This window comes from Abramis brama (genome assembly GCF_963993115.1).
Source record: "Abramis brama genome assembly, chromosome: 16".
NCBI lineage: Eukaryota > Metazoa > Chordata > Actinopteri > Cypriniformes > Leuciscidae > Abramis > Abramis brama.
The window spans coordinates 29,478,132-29,498,187 of record NC_139978.1 but is presented as its reverse complement, the minus strand read 5'-3'; positions in this window follow the sequence as shown (position 1 = coordinate 29,498,187).

Here is a 20,056-nt window from a genome sequence, read left to right as displayed (position 1 = left end):
ACAAGGACACGTCGTAGATTCGTTAGGCGTACCTATCACTCCACGGGACCGAACTTTGCTCCATGGCACGCTGATGGGTACGATTTGTTTCTACCGGTACTTCCAGACAGTATCGCTTGATTCCGGTTCTGGCTTGATTGACAGGTATCTCGTCCATTCAGCGATAAGTACGTCATTCTCAAAATATACCTACCTTTTCCGTTTTTTTCTGAATTGTCTTCAGTAAGGGTAAAATCTTTCCGTGGCAGGGGCAGCTGCCACTGGCGCCTGTCACTCGACCTGCCACCGCTATATGCGCCTGTCACTCAACCTGCCGCGCCTGTCACTCGACCTGCCACCGCTATATGCGCCTGTCACTCGACCTGCCACCGCTATACGCGCCTGTCACTCGACCTGCCACCGCTATATGCGCCTGTCACTCGACCTGCCACCGCTATATGCGCCTGTCACTCGACCTGCCGCGCCTGTCACTCGACCTGCCACCGCTATACGCGCCTGTCCCGCGACCTGCCACCGCTATACGCGCCTGTCCCGCGACCCGTCACGGCTATGCGCCTGTCCCGCGATCTGTCGCGGCTACACTCGCCTGTCAGTCGACCCGTCACGGCTATACTCGCCTGTCCCGCTTTCTGTCACGGTTATACTCGCCTGTCCCGCGACCCGTCACGGCTATACTCGCCTGTCCCGCGACCTGTCACGGCTATACTCGCCTGTCACTCGACCTGTCACGGCCAGGGGCGGCTCCAGAGAATTTTTAACATGTGCTGAGGGGGTGCTAGATCGCTGAGGGGGTGCTAGATCATTGACTGGGGGAGCTGCCTAATTATAGGCTATATATATATATATATATATATATATATATATATATATATATATATATATATAGGCTACATACATAAGTTTGTTTCCGCCACAGAATAAAACATTTTAAAAGATAATTGCGACTTTATTTCTCAGAATTGCGAGATATAAAGTCAGAATTGCGTGAAATAAAGTCGCAATTGCGTGTTATAAAGTCAGAATTGCGAGATATAAAGTCAGAATTGCGTGAAATAAAGTCGCAATTGCGTCTTATGAAGTCAGAATTCTGACTTTTTTTCTCGCAAAATGCGACTATATCACGCAATTCTGACTTTATAACACGCAATTGTGAGTTTATATCTCGCAATTCTAACATCTTTTCTTAGAATTGTGAGATATAAACTCACAATTGTGAGATATAAAGTCCAATTCTAGGGGGAAAAAAGACGGACTTTTTTTTTTTACCTCAGAATAGTTTATATCTCACAATTCTGACTTTATAACACGCAATTGCGACTTTATATCATGCAATTCTGACTTTATATCTCGCAATTGCGACTTTATTTCTCAGAAATAAACTTTATTTCGCAATTCTGAGAAAAAAAGTCACAATTCTGACTTGATATATCGCAATTGTGAGAAAAAAAGTCAGAATTGTGAGATAAAAAGTCGCAATTATTATTATTTATTTATTATTCAGTGGCGGAAACAAGCTTCCATATAAATGAGCAAAACTTGCCCACTAAATATTTAGCTATAATATTCAATTATTTTAATGACCATAATTAAAGTTTTAATTTTATTAAATTGAACAAGCGCAATATTCAGCATTCAATCAAATAGAAAAGATGTTTTATTAATAATAATGTTATTTCAACATAATATCTCGTTATTCCGACATAATATGTGTGCGTGCAACAAGCAAGATGGGCATTTGTAAATCCGGTGACGCGTGCATTGATTTTTATTAATAAACTAGTGTTTTCTGGCAGTGTTGGCTGCAAAGATGAAGTTGACGATCGCCATATTCGTAGTGAACGCGCCAATAGAGAGAAATGCACATAATGGATTACATAATCACAGAGTAGCCTTTTTCTTTTCGTTTTGAATTATTTCGTTTAAAGACATTTCAAGCTTGGTGTATTTGATGTATTTCTCATGTCTATGTGAGGCATACACTGAGTTTCGTTAAGTTAGGATGAGATGCGCTCCAGTTCACGTGCAATGCAAGTGACTGCACGTGCGCCTCCATGATTATATTGTCCGTTATATTTGCTTCCTATTTATTAAATCCAGGCAATTGGTTGATGAAAAATTGATTAAAATTAAGATACAATTTATACAAAACGAAATTCACTTTAAAGAAAGGTTTTCTACAAAACAAAACTTAATAAAGTGGTCAAAATCATGTCTGACCCGCTCCATGTCTCTCGATATATATTGTGCATCCTCTTACTTGTGCTGTTCACTTTTCATAAATCAACGTAAATGGAAAAAAATAATAATATAATATTTTAACAAATATGAAACTAAATGCGCTTATTTAATGGCTACAACAGTATAGTAGGCCTACATCTGTATTTGTACAAATTGCTGCACATTCATTTAATTCTGAACTGTGCACACATGAAAGGCATTTGTTCAAATCAAGTTCATGGATAATTGTGCGTGCATTTATTAATCATTATGATACTAAAATCATAACAAAGTAGGATATGCTATGTACAAAAAATCAGATGAGCCCAGAATATGAACGCAAAGTTTAACTACACGTTAAGCATTTTCCTCCCATAGAAAAACATTAAGAACACTTAATGTGGCTTAATGCAGATTAGAATGTCCCCTTATTATGTCGAAATAACGAGATATTATGTCGAAATAATATATTATGTCGAAATAACGACTTATCATGTCGAAATAAGACTTCTTAATAAACACTGTAAAAAATGATCGTAATTTTAACGGTAAAAGACTGTAAAACTGCTACAGTGAAAAACTGTTAATTGGTTAACAGAAAGTTTCCGTACTATATACGGTAAATAACTGTGATAGATCTAACGGTACATTTAATGTAATTTTACTGTAACATACCGTTAAATTTACAGTTTTTGAAAGTGAAAAAACAACTCATTGTATAATTTACAGTGAAAAACCGTAAATTGACATTCCCACAATTCCCTGTGACACTTCACATTTGATGTATTTTTGTTGAAATAACTATGTTTGTTTCTTCATAGTTTTCTTCTTTTTTCTAATCAGTTATGTACATTAGGGGTTTATGTTACATTTAATGTTGTTAAATTAATGTTTATTGCATTTTTAAAATGTCATGTGTTACCATGATGGTGTTTAATGTTTGTGTGAAGGACACTGTGCAGCTTCTATATTAGTATTAACTTTCTTGTGGAAGAACTGTTTGTGTTGAGCTTTGATTGATCATGTGACTCTCATCACTGCTGTGATTGGTGGTTATCAGTGTACAAAACAGATATTAATACTTCAATAGGACGGTAAATTAACATTATATCATATTACTGAAATCCAATGTTAAATATACAGTTTTTTTCCGTAAAAACAATGGGAAGAAATTACAGTATTTTTTTTATAGTAAATTTTTTTTACAGTATTTTTCCGTTTTTTAACAGAAATTTTCTGGCGCCTCTGCTGCCAGAAAATTGCCGTTTTTTTGCGTTTTTTTTTTTTTTTACAGTGAATAATAAATTAATAATAATAATAATACCAATAATAATATTGATGATAATAATAATAATTAATATAGTAATAATAATCATTGCTATATCAAGCCAACCTCACTGCATGCTATCTTAAGGTAAACTTGCACTAGCTAATGTTGGACTACTGAGACGTTAGTCACGGCCAAGCTATTTCATTGTAGCCTATTTTGTAATTCAAAGGATATTCAAAATATTTCAAGACAGTGCACCTTCTGGTCAAAAGTTATACATATTTTCCAAAAATGTTGATAACTTTTGAATAAATCTGCCTATTGTAATGCCACTGGTAAGGTTTGTCATTGTCACCTCACTCTGACCACATCACATCGATTTCGTAATGCGCCACCTATTGGTCGAAAATGATATAGGCTACCATTTAACCATAAGTTAGGCTACTGTTTGATTTTTCAGCCATTTGCCCAAAATCCTCCAAAAAGTGTTTAATTGCTGGTTGCAGTTGGTCTGACACTCCCAGCAATGTTGGCATGTCTTGTCTGCTTTTCAAATCTAACCTAAACAGTGTTAGATTTTAATAAAAATAAAAAAACATTCAAAATCGGGATGCGTTTTCCAGGTTATCTTTGTTTTTTTAACAGTAGCCTAACTTCGGGTCACGTGACAGGCACAAACAGTGGTTCGACTTCGAGTGAGAGGCGCATTTAACGCTCATGGGACGCAAGGCAGATGCATAATAGCGGTGTGCATAATACCATAATGCACACCATGCGGTGTGCATAATGCATAATACCATAGCGGTGGCAGGTCGCGGGACAGGCGCGTATAGCGGTGGCAGGTCGAGTGACAGGCGCGTATAGCGGTGGCAGGTCGCGGGACAGCCGCGTATAGCGGTGGCAGGTCGAGTGACAGGCGCGTATAGCGGTGGCAGGTCGCGGGACAGGCGCGTATAGCGGTGGCAGGTCGAGTGACAGGCACGTATAGCGGTGGCAGGTCGCGGGACAGCCGCGTATAGCGGTGGCAGGTCGAGTGACAGGCGCGTATAGCGGTGGCAGGTCGCGGGACAGGCGCATATAGCGGTGGCAGGTCGAGTGACAGGCGCGGCAGGTCGAGTGACAGGCGCGTATAGCGGTGGCAGGTCGAGTGACAGGCGCCAGTTGTGTTTTCTGAATTGTCGTTGTGTTTTCTGAATTGTTATTTTGTTTTCTAAATTGTCGTTGTGTTTTCTGAATTGTTATTTTGTTTTCTGAATTGTTATTTTGTTTTTGTAATTGTGATTTGTTTTGCACCTCTCGGCCACCGTACTGTCGGTAGCTGCAGTCACCAAGTCTGACGTGAATGTTCTCTTACAGTTTATATACATTTAGGGGCAGGAACCGAAAAAGACAGGTTTAGGAACTGGTTTTAGACTGAGAGCATTGCCCACCCTAGTCCACTCAGCATATCTATTCAAACACTGAGACCCGAGTACAGGACTGGCTGGACTTTCTTGCTAAAACACAAACTCCAAGAGTTTCAGTAAAACAGGACTGACCAGAGTCGTTTGCTAGAAAACTCTGATAATCATAATTTATACCTAACCTTAACATGCTAAATTCAATGTAAACCTAAATGAAACATTTTAACAAATTAGCCAACTGTCCCGAATTAGGCGGGACGTCCCGCATTTTGGGCCTAATTTATTTGTCCCTTGCGTGACCTCCAGTGTCCCGTTTTGCACCTCTCGGCCACCGTAGGATTTGTCTCAAAACAGTGATTAAAAAAAGCTGTGATTGGATGATGACAGGTGTCGGTGATCATTCTCAAGTGTCGTGGTCAGCACTGCTGCTGTTGCATCCATATGGTTGTATCCAGGCGGTCAGGGTTTCATATTATTTTGAAGGTACCCCCGGGAGCCGCCATTGGCTAACAAGCCTTCACCTGCTGTTAGCATCCCATTGACTCCCATTCATTTTCGCGTCACTTTGACAGCGAATAACTTTACATCTGAGGCGTTTAAAGACTCCATTTGTCCATTGTTTATTTCTAAAGAAACACGACAATGTATAAAAGGCTCCATTACCTTGTATCTTACGTTATGGCCCCGTAGAAGCAGTTTTTGTAAAAGTAGGCTAACGATTGCGTCATAACCACGCGACTCTCTGGAAATTACCGTAGAGACAGGAAGAGAAGCTCGCAATCAATCGGGGGGACGTGGAGCCATAAAGTCCGATAAAGTAAAGGGAGAAGCCCATAGAGAGTCATGACGTTGCTCCTGCTCCTAGCTCATGGACAGCTCCTACTCACACTCTCCGTCTCTGCGAGATTCGGAAGGGAATGGTTCAGATTTCGCTTGGCACGGCTACTAGAAAACTTACAACTGTCAGGCAGGCTGCTCACGTCACATCCACGTCGTCAAGCTCAGTTTGAGTCTGCGCAGTACGCTCGGCAATCAGGAAGTGACTGCTTCTAACTTCTCTCCGTTGAAACCTATGGGGTCGCTGTGTCCAGTTTATATACTGTCTATGGTTGTATCAGTCAGTGGTTTATCAGCTTGTCAAAAAACGGGACACGGGAGGTCACGCAAGGGACAAATAAATTAGGCACAAAAAAATGACAAGAAACCATATTTCTTTTTGTAAAATTTCAGTTTTATCAATAATAGCCTATATAAAAGTTTAAGTAAAAGGTACAATAAGCTATACAATAAGAAATAAAGCAAACAATTCAGTCAAATATCCAAATGCAGCGCTCTAGTCTAACATTACAAGTAAAGTTAAATACAAATAGCCTAACATTATAACGTTAATATGAAACTAAACTTAGCCCTCAGCCAAAACGATTGACAGGGAACTCATTATATATTCACGAGAGCAAAGATCGCCCGTTAGGTCTACACAAGACGAAATATCTCATGTTTAACCACTACCGTCGGAGTCAGCGTCTCAGCGACGAATGTCAGAAGACTAGCCGAGGAAAGGCTCATCCAGCCGGGAAACATGAGCGCCGAGCGCCCGCTGACCGCATGGATCTCACAACCGGGGGAAAAAAAATCATCTTTATAAATAAACCACAGATTTGAGCTTTACACAACTACATTCACGCCTGAAAAACTCTTAAAATTACATTTCGTGATACAGTAACATTAGTATTATATTAAACTGTATATTAAAAAAATGGCGCTTCTTATGTTGTCATTCCCCTTGTAGCACGCGCAAGTGACGATTCTCTGTCAACCAATCAACGTCCTGCAGTGAGTCTAGCCAGTGGCGGATTTAGCAAATTGGGGGCCCAAGGCGAAGGTATGTATGGGCCCCCCCCCCCCCATTCGATCTTTAAAAGAGAACGAAAAAAAAAAATTACCGAATGAATGGTGGATAGGCAGGTAAAGCTAATCTACGGGGACGTAAAGGTTGGAGAGGAGAAAAAAAAACCTTCCTGGAAAGCACTTCTTTAAAAATGGAAAGCACTTCTTTACTCCAAAATGAAGATGGAAAGCAGATAACACACGAAGTGTAGCACTACACAAACTAGTTACGATGGAACCCAACAGAGAATAAGGTTTCAGATAACACGTCACCTGAAAAATCTTGCATCAGCTGTGCAAATACATCTACTGATGCTACTGGACACATCTTCAGTGATGTTCCTGGAATCATTGGGTGTTTCGGTCTTTCAACATCATACACCCTCATCCAGGTGACCCAACTGTGGCTGATTGGCAAAGTTGGCAAATCTAGCTTCCCTGCCCCCATGGATCTCCTCTCTTGAGCTACGTCTTTTTATTATTGCTTGACACAAATTTCACGATTTCAATTCAATGCTTGTGATTTGATTCAATGTTGACTCATTTGGATAAATATTAGGTACACAAGAGAGGCATTAATTTTTCTCAAGAAAAAAAAACCTCACATAATGTAAACATACAGAGAGGCCTATCAGCTTTTAGTATTATTTAAGGTTAAAAATAACTCAAACAATGCGTTTTTATTATAACAACAACTTTATTTAATGATTTAAGTAAAAATATACTAAATATGTAATATAGTAGGCCTACACATATTTAGCAAAATACTCTATAGCTCTTTTTTTATAGCCAACAAACATGCTATAGCGGCTAGTCTATATTATGGTCATTATTTGGCTTTTCTGAGGTAAATGTTATATGTGACAATAATTGTCATTCAATAATTATTGTTCTCCAGCTGTTTTATTCACCCCTTTCCGCAGTTGAAAAACACTGATTGGTCGATATTATGTATGAGGAATATACAATTTGGTAAGTTGGACTGTATCTTTCAACAGTGTTCATTGGTCTTTATAACTATTAGCTAGTAGAGATGATCGGTTCACATGCACTAGGGATCTGTCACGTAACATTTACAAGCGCCAAAACGGTATTTATTGTTTGAATTTTGTAATAAAATTGACAGAATCTGAGAGCTGAGATTTTTTTTAATCATAAGTAACCTGCTCTGTCTAGTCTGTCGGTCTCCGTGTCCTCTTGCTTCGCGATTTTTCTGTGTGTGAGAAAATGGATGTGTGGCGTGAGAGCGTGTGAAAAGTGTCAATTGCGTGTGTCTCACGGTGAATGCGTTTGAGTTGGCAGCTCTGACTTCGTTTCATTTTCGCGTTTAGACTCATCTTGCTTTGTATCTGTTTGTTTCCCAGTCCTCCTGTCACTGCGTGTTTATCTTTCGCGCCGCGCATGATTACGGACTAGTCCATTTCATTGTGAAAGTAGGGGGTGCATGTGTAGGGACAGATAACCATGAACTGGACATTTTAACTACTACTTCAACGTTTCAACGTATTTCTTAAGAATATTAATAAAATTTACCATGCTTTTGAAGCGTTTATGATGATAAGGGGCTTTTTTTTTTTCTTTTTTTTTTGAGGTTGGTTGGGGGCCCCCCTACTACGACCGCTGGTAGGGGGCCCCAAGCAGCCGCCTACCTATGCCTCTATGTTAAGACCAGGTTAAGACCGCCACTGAGTCTAGCTCCACCTTTTAGTACCGTACCACTGTGCTAGGTACCCCAATGGAAGGGTACCTAAAAAGTGGTACGGTACGGTTCGGCATTTTGGTACCATTCACAACTTTTGATAGTGGAAACGTAAATAAATGCGTACCGTTCCGTACCGTACCGTACTGCTCAGTGGAAACGAGGCATTAGTGACAGTATCATCCTAAACCAGCAACCCTTCGCTCAACACCACCATCTACAGGCCGATGAGTGTACAGTCACTAAATGTGCACATAAATGAATTTATTTTATACCCCCCCATGGATGAAATTCTACGAAACTTAGCATACCCACAGAGGATGTAAAGTTAATCATACACATGAAATATGGTGCAGTTCTGAACATCTCAACTGAAGATAGGGGCGATTAAAGCAGAATAATATTGCATTTTCATTTTTTATGGGAGGGGCGCAAATCACAAATGAGTGATTATGGGCTAGGTTGATGTGGGCCCTTAAGACCAACATACCATAAACATTTCTTCATCCTCGGTGCCACGGTTCAGGTAGTTATTTAGGAAAAACTGCATTTTTTGGGTTTGGGGGGGCCCAGCGCGTTTGGGAGTGGCCCCCGGGGACCAAACGAAATTTTTCCGTAAAAGTCTAGTGGGGCTACATGCCCACCAAATTTCATGTTCCCCGGTGTTTCGGTGTCCCTGGTATCGTTGACGAAAAATTCAGTAGATGACGAAAAAAAAAAAAAAAAAACTTTGACAATCCCTATATGACCGCTTTCGCTAGCTATGCTAGCGGCGGTCATAATTATATTTTTTCCTTTTCAGCCTGTCAATGTTAATCGTTTAGTATTTTATCAAATCCATTTCACTGATCAGTTTTATGGACATTTTTGTTTACTTTTAGGCTACTATATTTAGTTGTGTTTTGCTATAAAATATAAAATCTGGGTCCTTAAAGTCCGTGTGAACCGGAAGTTGCAAACGACTTTTCTCCAGTGTTGTGACGTATTTCCCAGTGAAAAGGAATATTGAACAGAGGGCAGGGTTTTACTCTAGCGCTCCTCCTCTCCATTAAGCGTTTCCCAACCCAAGTCCTCAAACCTACGTCATCAGGGAAGGTCCTCCAATGCAGAGGGGAGGGGCATTTTCAGATTTTGATTAAAGATTACGAAGCCAAAACATTTTTTTGTGTGGATTGACTTGCATGGATGAATTGTTCACCACAAAACGATCAATTTAGGCAAACAAAGTAAATATGGTCAATTTTGATTTCATGTGGACTTTAAGCAAAACCAGGTCAGAAGTAGTCTAAAACAAACTATCGCAAAGCTGATATAGTTTGTGGACCTTTCACTTTTTTCAAAACTCATGGAAACATCATGGAAACATCATGTTTGACATAGCACGTGCTTACCTAACAAAAGAGCAAAATAAGCAAGATATCTTGCTTATTTTGCTCTTTTGTTAGATTTTTAGAATTTGTAGAATTTAGACTCTAAATTGTACCTCAACCAGTAACTACTTTTCAGTTACTAATCTAACCCTGACACAAGCATTGAATCCAGGGGTTAAAGCAATCTTTTGACTGAAAAATTATCCTCAGCAAAACCCCATTCCACAGCCGGTCACACATCCAGTTTAAGAGCAGTTTTTTTCCTTGTACTTAGTGGCTACTTTACCTTCACAAATGAAATACTCAAAGAACATTTGCATTTAAAGAAAGGCCATTTTGAACTGCGTTACTATTACTATTATTTACACATAAAATGTCAATGTTTTCTTTTCTTTCTTTTTTTTGCATTTCAAGTTACTTTTAATATATTGCTTAGGTTTTTTTATTTTATTATTATTATTATTATTATTTTTAAAGGATTTTCAAATAATACAAACATCGAAAAGAAAGACAGACAAGCAAACCCCAAGCGCTGCAGGTTACAGTTTTTCTCGATTGCTTAAACATTTCTTGAAACTATGCCTCGTATTCTCAAAACTGTAAACACAAATCCATAATGTCTCACCCAGTTCCCCAAACATCCTATTTTCAGTTCAAAATGAAGCTCTAGACTCAAAACCATTCACTCTTGCTGAAAAACCAAACTTTGCCCTCAGACAGGACACACAAGACCTCAAAATCACACACACTACAGTACAACATAGTCTAATACACTGGTGCAATAAATTCAAAACATTTCCAAAACTGGTAAGTTATGTTGCTTGTGGTGTGATGGTGTGATGCAAAATGTTAAATTATTTCACAGAATTTATTTTACACCTGTTCGTCTGCATAAAATGTTCCCAGGTTGTTCCGACCTCGGTTTTATACAAGACTTGTAAGGGCACATTTTTTCATGTATTTTGGTCCTGTGTTCATATTTGTACAGACATTTGTACATTGTACATTTTATTTAACTTGCAGTGCTTGGGGTTTGCTTGTCTCTCTTTGTTTTCTATGTTTGTATTATTTGAAGGTAAAGTAGCCACTCCTAATTACAAGGAAAAAATGCTCTTAAACTGGTTGTGTGACAGGCTGTGGAATGGGGTTTGGCTGAGGATAATTTTTCAGTCAAAAGATTGCTTTAACCCCTGGATTCAATGCTTGTGCCAGGGTTAGATTAGTAACTGAAAAGTATTTGTACATTGTACATTTTATTTACAGTTTTTCTCAATTGCTTAAACACTATAACCAGGCTTTTGAACAAAGATTTCAAAACCATAATGCCATTTATCAAAAAGCACACCCATTTCACTAAACTAAACACTATTCCGTTTTGACACATGACTCATGAGTCAGATTTGTTGAACTGTCACTGCAAAACTCTACAAACAAATCCCTTCATTTCTCATTGCCTAGACCATGTTGTCATGTATAAAGCACTAGCATTCAATATTGTTCACTCAAGTCAGCACAGCTTCAGCTCAGTTAGCACACAATTACCCGGGTGGAAACACTAAGAGTCAAAAATGATCACACACCAATCAGATCCTTCAGTAGATAGATAGAAGGGCCCAAATCAGTTTATAGAGTTTTGGAACAATAGATCCAGAAAGACATGAAGGAAGAGATCGAGGAGGGATAAGGAGGAGGAGGACGAAGGGCAAGGGCAACAAGACAAGCAGTCTCAGATGAAATTCAAGCCACTAGTTGCCCATGTCTTTATCAATGGTATGACTATGAGGGAGGCTGGGCTACGAGTAAGGCCAAATTTGAGTCGCTTCAGTCGCCTCGAGAACCTTCAGGGAGGTGTGGTGGCAAACAAAATTCTATCACTGAATAAGAGACAAACATTTCCAATTGTCTTTGAGGTTTATTTTCTTGCAAGAAAAGGCCAGCAGTCGTACAGTCACACAGATTGTAGTGTGATAGTGTGACAGTGAAGGGAGGGCATCCTTTCTCCTTTATAGTCTTGACTCCCAGAATGTTATCTTTCTAGGCAAATGATGGTATTTCAACCATATGTGGAACATTCTTAGATGTGTTCATCATATTGTCTCCTTGAATGGAGGCCCTCCTGTCACGTCCCAACACTCTTTACCATTCCAATACAATTTCATATTAGAATAAGGTTTGTGTGTGCTCTTTTACTGTCATATGATGGTCACACACATCTTACTGTAAGTAAATATACAAAAAAAATTAGAGGAGAGAATAATCACAAGCAACATAACTTACCAGTTTTGGAAATGTTGTTTTGAATTTATTGCACCAGGGTGTTAGTGTCACGATACACACACAGGAAACAGGGAAAGTAGATCCAAAAGCAGCATGTCTTTTATTTAGGGTAATCCAAAATCGTAGTCATCCAGGCAGGGGTCAAAACCCAAATAATCAATCCAACAACAAGAACAAGTGAGAAAACAGACCTCAGAAGTGGTGTGACAATAAACATAAGGACTCCGTGACAAACACTAACCAGACAGGGTATAAATACACAGAAACTAAACAATGTAATGAGAAACAGCTGCGTACAATGATGAGTGATGAGAACAGACAAAGGATCATGGGAAATGAAGTTCCAGAATGAATGGTGACAGTAAGGGAGAGAGACCTCTAGTGGACACCCGGGGAAACACAAACCAGACACTGTGACAGTTAGACTATGTTGTAGTGTGTGTGATTTTGAGGGCTTGTGTGTCCTGTCTGAGGGCAAAGTTTGGTTTTTCAGCAAGAGTGAATGGTTTTGAGTCGAGAGCTTCATTTTGAACTGAAAATAGGATGTTTGGGGAACTGGGTGAGACATTATGGATTTGTGTTTACAGTTTTGAGAATATGAGGCATAGTTTCAAGAAATGTGTTTAAGCAATCGAGAAAAACTGTAATGCTAAGAAATATTAATTTCCGGGGATGGGAAATGTCTTTCTTACTGTACAGTACTAAGAGCCTGTAGTCAAAATCTAAATCGTAAAGTAAACTTTGTTGCAAGCAGAGAATCAGAACCAAATACGTATTGTGCAAAAGATTTATTAACTAATTCACAAACATAACTAATCTAAACACATACATACATTTTACACGGGTAAAAGGGTGAGTGACAGAATGGAATCGGAAGCAGGGAATGGAACTATGGGAAAGAAGAAGTTTTAAATATTATTTGTTAAACTATAACAAATACTTGTGTCTGATTTGTCTCAGTCGTTACAAATGTTACATATAGTATTATAAATTCATACGTCCATGATATAAAAAATAAACATATTAGAATAACTTTTAAAATGGAGTGAACACGGAGCAGTTTTTCCGTGAGCGGGAATGGAAGACCCGGAGTGGCTCAGAGCAGAGTGATTACAGAACGCTTATAGTGCAGAGAGGAACGTGCTTTGGCTCCACAGGGTGAATACACCTCATCTGAAATTAAGACATTTATTACACTATTTGAGAAATGTAAGCATATTTACGACCTTAAAATTATTAAAAGTGAATTTAAGACATAAGGACAGACGGGAACCCTGCAATTGACGGAAATCAACGGCCAGCTATACAATGTTCGTTCCCGTTATCTCAGGGAACCGAAACACTCCCTTTCAATATGGTTCACTCGCAGAACTGGCTAGAGTGCTCAATATACTCTTCATATAAACTGCCTGGAGTAGATGTAATGACAACCTCAGAAGCAGGAAGAGCAGAGAGCATTATGACCTGAGCCTTGGTTTAAGGATGACTTTACTGTCATTGAGTCCAAACTCAAGACAAGACACGTCCACTGAGAGCGGCTTCAGGTCGCCGACTCGCTTGACTAGGCTAGCAGCAGGGCAGTCTTAATTGTAATGGGTTGGAGTTCAGCCATCAGAAGTGATTGAACAGAGGGTCTCGAAGCACCTGTGATGGATTTTAATTAATCAACTTTAATTAATCAACTAACATTTGTTTTTCTTGCAGGAACAGCATTCATATGCTTTTAAATGTTTCCAAACTCTTTGGGGAAAACTTGTGACTTTGTGTGTGTGTGTGTGTATAAATAACAATTAGGGAAGTGAAACATCTTGGTTACGTATGTAACCCTCGTTCCCTGATTGGGAACGGAGACGTTACGTCAGTGACGACGAAATGGGGGTTTCGCATAGAAAGCCTATCCTCTTCGAGATATAGAAAACAAGCCAATGGCAATGGAAATGCCTTGGGTCTGCAGGATTTGCATGAGAATTAGCCAGCCCAAATTCCAGGCACACTTCGTCAACGGAGAATGCCTGCAGGTCCCCTACCCTCTTGATGGAGGCCAATGTAATCAGGAGCGATGTCTTCATTGACAGGAACTTAAGCTCCACTGATTGCAGAGGCTCAAAGGGAGCACTCTGCAGGGCAGTTAGCACCACTGAGAGGTCCCAAGAGGGTACGAGAGGAGGGTGAGGAGGATTCAGTCTCCTCGCTCCTCTCAGGAACCTGATGATCAGGTCGTGCTTTCCAACAGACTTACCTTCGACTGCGTCATGATGTGCAGCAATGGCGGCAACATACACTTTCAGGGTGGAGGGAGACAGCCTTCGCTCCAACCCTTCTTGCAGGAAGGAAAGCACGACACTGATCGGGCATCTCCAGGGGTCTGAGAGCACCAGTTGACGAAAAGGTTCCACTTCAACGCATAGGCATGTCTCGTGGACGATGCTCTAGCGTTAGTTATGGTAGCTACCACCGCTGGTGGTAGGGTACTCAAACCTGCCTCGTCCCATCCAGGAGCCACACATGGAGGTTCCAAAGATCGGGATGAGGGTGCCACAGGGTGCCCCGTCCCTGAGAAAGCAGGTCCTTCCTCAGGGGAATTGGCCAGGGAGGTGCTGTCGCGAGGAGTACAAGTTCGGAGAACCAGGTCCGGGTGGGCCAGTGTGGCGCGACCAAAATAACCTGCTCCTCGTCCTCTCTGATCTTGCACAGGGTCTGTGCAAGAAGGCTCACTGGGGGAAACGCATACTTGCGTAGGCCCCGCGGCCAGCTGTGCACCAGTGCATCCGTGCCGAGCGTGCCCTCGGTCAGGGAATAGAACAGGTCGCAATGGGACGAGTCGTGGGAGGCAAACAGATCTACCTGTGCGTCCCCGAACTGATCCCAAATCAGCTGAACCGACCGGGGACGGAGTCTCCATTCCATTGCACAGTTCAGGTCTCCTGGAATATAAAGCGACCCCAGATGCTTTTGACTCCATAGGATGAGGTGGCGGGTGAGTTGCTACATACAGCGGGATCGTAGACCACCTTGTCTGTTGATGTATGCTACTGTCGCGGTATTGTCTGATCGGACTAGTACGTGATGACCCTTGAGCAACGCATAGAAGCGGTGCAGAGCTAGACGTACAGCCAGCAACTCGAGGCAATTGACATGCCAAAGGCGCTGGGGTCCTGTCCAGGAGCCCACGGCAGCATGTCCATTGCACATGGCGCTCTAGCCCATCTGTCGATACAACAACATGCCTAGAAACTCGTTCTAAGGGCACTCAGGCCCGTAGAAAACTGAGGTTCGACCACGGGGTGAAGGTCTGACGGCAGGCCGGAGTCACTGAGACTCGGAACATGCCGTGTTGCCATGCCCACCTCGGGGCTCGATCGCGAAGCCAGTGCTGAAGCGGTCTCATATGAAGTAATACGAGCGGCGTTGCTGCGGCTGTGGATGCTATATGCTCCAGGAGCCTCTGAAATAGTTTCAGTGGAACCGCACTCTTGCTCTCGATTTGGCGGAGGCAAGTCAGCAGTGACTGCGCGTGCTCGGTCGTAAGCTGCGCGCACATGGCGACCAAGTCGATTTCCATACCGAGAAAAGAGATACTCTGCACGGGGCAGAGTTTGCTCTTCTCCCAGTTGACCCAGTTGTCACTTTAGTCACCCGGAGAGCGAGGTCAGTGGCGGCACGCAGCTCATCGAAGAGCCCTGGGTCAGTCCTACCCTCGTGCATGTGCCTGAGCATCTGGGCCTGGTAGACCTGCAGAGTGGCCATGGCATGCAGTGAGGCAGCTGTCTGTCCTGCGGCTCTGTAGGATTTCGCCACAAGAGTGGACGAAAATCTACAGGCTTTGGAAGGGTGCTTAGGGTCATCACGAGAAGAAGCGCTCTGAGGACACAGTTGCATCGCAACAGAGCGTTCAACCGGGGGGACCCCAGTGTAACCACGGGAAGACAGTGGTGCCTTCCAGGACCTCGTGACCTCCTCATGCACATCCGGGAAGAATGGCATTGGGGTTGGATGCTGGCGTTGACCAGCGGCCCGCACCCAAAAACCAATCATCCAGCCGCGAACGCTGAGGACAGGGTGGAGGGTTCCACTCTAACCCAATGCTCATGACGGCCCGGGAAAGCATGGCCATCAGCTCAGGATCAGACTCAGGCAATGCTGGCATGCCCGAAGGCGGCATCACAGCCGAATCCTCACTTCCAGAGGACTCACGCCCACCTTGTGATGCTGCAATCGACATAGCATCTTCCTCTGGAGCGCCGAAAGAAATGTGAGGAGCCTCCGAAGAGCAGAAATGGCAAAAGTACCCACTTCCCGTACTGAAGTAGAAGTACAGATACTTGTGTTAAAAAATACTCTGGTAAAAGTAGAAGTACTGTTTTAACTTCTTTACTCAAGTAAAAGTAACAAAGTACAGGCTTGGGAATTTACTTAAATTATAAAAGTAAAAGTAGGCTTGCGAATGACAACCATATTTTATGCAAAGCTACCAGGACCACACAAATGCTACTAGAGTGCAAGCTGAGAAACTTAAGTAGATATGGAAAAAAGGTTCTTTATAAGCCATTGCCTACATTTTAAATGGATGTCTGCCAATAGGCCTAAAACATCACATAGCCTATATGATTATTGTGACAGAGACTGGGACTCCAGGTTAATGAGATTCTGACTGAGTAGCAAGATATGAACTCAATTGTGAATTCAATTGTGATTCTGTGAGAATTCACAGATACAGTTTCTCTTTTTGAATCTTCCCCTTAAAATTTAAAGGAATCTACATGTAGGCTATGTAATGATTTTTCCGCGAATGAATGCCGCCGAATCTGTCGAGTCGCCTTGTAGTGGTGCATCAAGTGAAATGTATATTCCCATTCAATTGACCGTTCGCAAAGACCAGTTCGTGAACAGTCCCAAACCATTCCCTTCCGTTCCCTTTAGTTACTGTTGCTATGCTTTAGTTACTGTTTTTTTAAAGAAATTTAAACAATAAATACCGTTTTGTGGCTCTTTAATGTGTCGTGACAGATCGCTGTAGAGCCTCAGTTAAAGCTACTCGTGAACCGATCATCTCTTCCTTCTATTTAATTTATAGCATCAAATAAACATGAATGAACATAAGAATGAATGTTGTTTTTACATGAAAAGACGTCGGTACACTTCATTTTTCAAGTTTAAATCCTCCAATGTTAATCTACTAACTCTCCTGACTGCTTTGTCAGACAAAATGGCGGATTATGATTGGTCAGATCGCCTGTTGATCAAACTCCCTGAGAAGGGTTGATGACGCGAAAAATAATAACGGTAACTCCACTGAAATTATTTGAAACTAAAGTAACGAGCCAATTTTGAAAAATGTAAGGAGTAGAAAGTACCGATATTTGTGTTAAAATGTAAGGAGTAAAAGTAAAAAGTCAGCACAAAAATAAATAGTAAAGTAAAGTAAAAATATCTGAAAAATCTACTTGAGTACAGTAACGAAGTATTTGTACTTCGTTACTTCCCATCTCTGCCGAAGAGGGACCACCGTGCTCAATCGGAACACTTGCGGGTTGCAACACTGGAGAGGGGGATGTGGGCTGAGGACGAATCGTCAGCGTATTAGTCCACACCGTCACCCTCAGGTCACCCTGGCCATCAGCCGAAGTACGACCTCCAGAAGAGACCGTAGATCGGGGTGTGGATGAGGGGACTCTTCCTCGTGAGAGGTCATTGAGTCTCAACCGAAGTGTTGTGATGGTCATGTCCCCGCAATGGGAACATGATTCATCCACAAACGCTGCCATGGCGTGATCAAAGCCCAAACACGCAAGACAGCGATTGTGCCCATCAGAGTCAGAAACTGATCGACCGCAACTAGAAGTGCATGGGCGAGGCATCTTTAAAAAGATGTGCCGCGTGCAATGCTCTTTTTGTGAGAGGAAAACTCTGCGGATGTTGAAGCGCACAGGGAGAACACACTCACTGGCAGATCACTGCACAGATCAGCAGGCAATGTGAACTCGCTGAAAACGCCCTCACACCAACACCGGAGAGTCGCTCGTCTCGAAGAGTGCAGAGAAAGAGGATGAAAACTCAGGAATGGCTGGTGGAGTGAAGAACTGATCTTGGCTCCGAAGCGAAAACATAACTGCGCTATGCCGGCGTACTTCCTTATATACCCACGAGGTAGGGCGACCAATTGCACCAATCATATTGAAGGTGACATGTTAGTCTTATTTGTATTCTCAATTCTATAAAAACTGTTGTATCCGTGTTTTACGGTGGGATTCTCAATGGAATTTGTCTGAGATCCTCCGGCCTTGCTTCTTGGGAGAGATTCCCTGAGAACTACTCGGGAAGATCTCCTGGCCGTGATTAAAGCATTTGAAGGACATTTGCTGAGGTCTGTTTGTCGATTTATTCCTGCGCAGGAAGCTAGGAAGGAAAGTTTAGGAAGGAAGCTAGTTTAGGGAAGCAAGTTAGTTAGAGTAAGCCTCGGCTAGTTGTCGACTGAAGACGCAAGAGCTAGAGTATAAAGGTATTGGTGTTGATTAGTAGATGCCCCAGTTTAAGGAATTTGGTGTCGATTTGGAGACACCCCAGATAAAGGTATTGGTGTAGATTTGGGGACGCCTCAGGTAATAAGATCAATTGGGTGTCAAGATCAATTTGGAGATAGTTAGGTTTAGGGAAAAATCTACCACACACCCTAAGGACTGTGGATAGATTCCATGATGGAATTGGAAGTGGGGGAGGTGGAGGAACTTCACAATTAGGCCGTTTCTTCCAACTGATTGGACGGTGGGACTGATTGAAGGTGCCAGATCGTCCCTTCCGCTTAGGAAAGGAGGTCCCTTCTTAGTGGAATTGGTCAAGGGACTGTTGCCAGCAGCTGCACCATCCCTTGGAACCAACACTGGTTCTGCCAGAGAGGGGCCACTAGTACGAGTAATAATCCACTTTGATGAGGCATTGATCAGAGGCGAATACAGGCTCAAGTAGACAGGTGTCATGAAGGAAAAAGGTTCTAATGCAATGATGTCAGCGGCAGTTTATATGGCATTAGCGCCCACCCTTTTTTCTCATGTTTGAACGTCATTGGCCAAGCGCAACTGTTGCAGCTGGGTACTTTCAATTGATTCTTGATTTAAAATATGTAGCTGGTTGCAAAAACTGCTTAGGCCCCGTTTACACGAAGGGAAGACACAGATATTTCCCTGCGGTTTGACCTCTCATTTACACAAAAAAAACAGTTTTTATCACAGAAAACAGGGTTTTAGGTTCTCAAACGTCACATTATGCGCCAGAAAATGCTTAACGTCTTGTGAGCGCATAGACAGTATAAGAAATGGACACAGCGACCCCATAGACTTCAACGGAGAAAAGTGAAGTCAATTAGAAGCACTCACTTCCTGATGGCTGAGCGTACTGCGCAGCCTCAAACTGAGCTTGACAACGTAGATGTGACGTGAGCAACCTGTCTGACAGTTGTAAGTCTTCTAGTAACTGTGCCAAGAGAAATCTGAATCATTCCCTTCCGAATCTTGCAGAGACGGAAAGTGTGAGTAGGAGCTGTCCATGAGCTAGGAGCAGGCCCCCAGGGAAGGTACGCTTTCCGGGTACTGGATTAGCCCCTTGTGTGAGCACCCTAGGAAGTCACTCGTGTTATTCGTTGTTGTCGATTCTGAGGATTCTGATTGGCTGCATTGCTTTTTGGCTGCATGGTCAGGGTGTGTCACAGGCCCCTCTCTGTTGTTTAGTTTTGTCCTGCCATTTCTGCAGCTCGTGATGTGGGCAATTAGCACAATCACAAGCTGATCTTCCTCACCTGTCGCTCGTTTTCCCTACCCTTTAAATTCCCAGCTATGTCTACCAGTGTTGTCAGTGGATTGTTACATGTTGCGTGTGTGTTCCTTGTCTGTTTGTGTTCTCTGTTTTGCTTACCAGTGATCTGTGTTCAGGAATCCTAGAC